The sequence below is a fragment of the Bufo gargarizans genome, chromosome 4 (assembly GCF_014858855.1).
Source record: "Bufo gargarizans isolate SCDJY-AF-19 chromosome 4, ASM1485885v1, whole genome shotgun sequence".
NCBI lineage: Eukaryota > Metazoa > Chordata > Amphibia > Anura > Bufonidae > Bufo > Bufo gargarizans.
Genome location: NC_058083.1, coordinates 316,108,384 through 316,111,690, shown reverse-complemented (window position 1 = coordinate 316,111,690; position 3,307 = coordinate 316,108,384).

The following is a 3,307-nucleotide window of genomic DNA, read 5'->3' as shown; positions in this document are numbered from 1 at the left end:
AGCCTGACACAGAAATCACTAAAACAGCACTAGAAAAAGTCAAAAGGTAAACCCCAATAGCAAAAAGTAATCACACCGAATATATAGCGATAAAGGTCATAGCAATATAAATAGCAATCCATAAAATAATCCATTCCGGGGGGCGGGTGCTGTATCAAACATAATATGCACACAGAACATCGGCACCGCTCCCAATGAAGTAATATAAGGATATTGGTAATTGGACCTGGGGGTGTATTGGTAATTATTTTATTGTAACTGGATGTGACGTGATTATAAAAGGAGGAAGTTCTTTAGTTGACCTTTATCCCCGGGAGAAGCCCAGTGTAGCGAAACGGCATTGGGAGGAGGTGGCCACAGAGTTGGTGAGCTGCTTGATGGTATTTTATGGATTGCTATTTACATTGCTATGACCTTTATCGCTATATATTCGGTGTGATTACTTTTTGCTAGTGGGATTTACCTTCTGACTTTTTCTAGTGCCGCTTTAGTGATTTCTGTGTCAGGCTTATCTATTTTATTTCTATTTTTACCACCTCTTATCTTCTCCTGTATTGATCGAACCGCTGCTAATTGTAGTACTATTTTACGATTATCTATGTGAAATTATTGTGTTTTCAATATAGGATTTTTTTGTTACATTTTTGTAACTCCTGTTAGAGTTAGCCCACCAACATGTTCTCGGGGGTCATCTGGGACTGCAGAAGACACAGGACCGTATACTACAACGGTTTTACTGGACCAGTGTGTTTAGAGGTGGATGACTTTTGTAAGTCTTGCCCGACCTGCCAAACTACTAGCCCCCACCACCTGTTCCGCAGTCCCTTAGTGTATCTCCCGATTATCGAGACTCCATTTAAAAGAATCGCTATGGCTATCGTAGGCCCAGTACCAAAGTCCGCTAGAGGGCACCACCAACATATCTTGGTAGCCCTAGACTATGCCACTCGGTACCCGAAGGCGGTGCCGCTGCGGCATACAGTACAGACCAAAAGTTTGGACACACCTTCTCATTCAAAGAGTTTTCTTTATTTTCATGACTATGAAAATTGTAGATTCACACTGAAGACATCAAAACTATGAATTAACACATGTGGAATTATATACATAACAAAATTAGCTTCAAGAGGTAGTCACCTGAAATGGATTTCACTTCACAGGTGTGCCCTGTCAGGTTTAATAAGTGTGATTTCTTGCCTTATAAATGGGGTTGGGACCATCAGTTGCGTTGTGGAGAAGTCAGGTGGATACACAGCTGATAGTCCTACTGAATAGACTGTTAGAATTTGTATTATGGCAAGAAAAAAGCAGCCAAGTAAAGAAAAACGAGTGGCCATCATTACTTTAAGAAATGAAGGTCAGTCAGTCCGAAAAATTGGGAAAACTTTGAAAGTGTCCCCAAGTGCAGTCACAAAAACTATCAAGCGCTACAAAGAAACTGGCTCACATGCGGACCACCCCAGGAAAGGAAAACCAAGAGTCACCTCTGCTGCGGAGGATAAGTTCATCCGAGTCCCCAGCCTCAGAAATCGCAGGTTAACAGCAGATTAGAGACCAGGTCAATGCCACACAGAGTTCTAGTAGCAGACACATCTCTAGAACAACTGTTAAGAGGAGACTTTGTGAATCAGGCCTTCATGGTAGAATATCTGCTAGGAAACCACTGTTAAGGACAGGCAACAAGCAGAAGAGACTTGTTTGGGCTAAAGAACACAAGGAATGGACATTAGAGCAGTGGAAATCTGTGCTTTGGTCTGATGAGTCCAAATTTGAGATCTTTGGTTCCACTCACCGTGTCTTTGTGCGACGCAGAAAAGGTGAACGGATGGACTCTACATGCCTGGTTCCCACCGTGAAGCATGGAGGAGGAGGTGTGATGGTGTGGGGGTGCTTTGCTGGTGGCACTGTTGGGGATTTATTCAAAATTGAAGGCATACTGAACCAGCATGGCTACCACAGCATCTTGCAGCGGCATGCTATTCCATCCGGTTTGCGTTTAGTTGGACCATCATTTATTTTTCAACCGGACAATGACCCCAAACACACCTCCAGGATGTGTTTTCTGAGAGTGGTGTCCAGGAGTTGCCCCCTCACCGGGAGTACGATTGCCCTATTAATCTTATCCCAGACACCAAGCTGCCAAAATCACGTTTATACAATCTTTCCCAACCTAAAGAGTCACTATGCGTACTTATATCTCTGAGAGCCTGAGAAAGGGACACATCTGACCCTCGAAGTCACCTGTTGCCGCTGGGGTTTTTTTGTTATTAAAAAGATGGTTCTTTAAGACCTTGTCTGGATTTCAGGGAGCTGAACCGTATCACAATTCATGACCCATATCTGCTTCCTCTGATCCCGGACCTGTTTAACCAGATTGTTGGGGCTAAAGTTTTTTCTAAGTTGGATTTAAGAGGGGCATACAACCTAGTCAGGGTCAGGGAAGGGGACGAATGGAAGACGACCTTCAATACCCCTGAGGGTCATTTCGAGAATTTGGTTATGCCCTTTGGTTTGATTAATACTCCGTCCGTCTTCCACATACATTTTTTATCATTTAATGGGGAAATTTGTACTGGTGTAACTAGATGACATTTAGATTTTTTCTCCTGATTTCAAAACTCATAGGGACCACCTACATCAGATCGTGCTCATTCTGCGGGAGAATAAATTGTACGCTAAACTGGAAAAATGTGTGTTCAATTTCTTGGTTTTCTTCTCTCCGCTTCTGGTTATCACATGGACCCTGAGAAGGTCTGCGCTGTGGTTGATTGGGAGCTTCCTGAGAATCAGAAGGAGCTGATGCGGTTTTTGGGTTTTGCCAATTATTACAGAAAGTTCATTTTGAATTATTCCTTTGTTGTTAAGCCACTCACTGATATGACTAAAAAGGGGGTAGATCTTTCTTCCTGGTCGGTAGATGCGCTTAAGGCCTTTTCTAGTATCAAAGAGAGTTTTGCTTCCGCTCCCATTTCGGTACAACCTGATGTCTCTCTACCTTTTATTGTTGAGGTGGACGCTTCTGAGGTGGGTGTGGGTGCGGTCTTATCTCAGGGTCCCTCTCCTGCCAAATGGTGACCGTGTGTCTTTTTCTCAAGGAAACTCTCCTCTGCAGAGAGAAATTACGATGTGGGAGACATGGAGTTGTTGGCCATAAAATTAGCTTTTGAGGAATGGAGCCATTGGTTAGAGGGAGCCAGACACCCTATTACCGTGTTCACCGACCATAAGAATCTGGCCTACATGGAATCAGCCAAGCGTCTGAACCCGAGACAGGCCAGATGGTCTTTGTTCTTTTCTAGGTTTAATT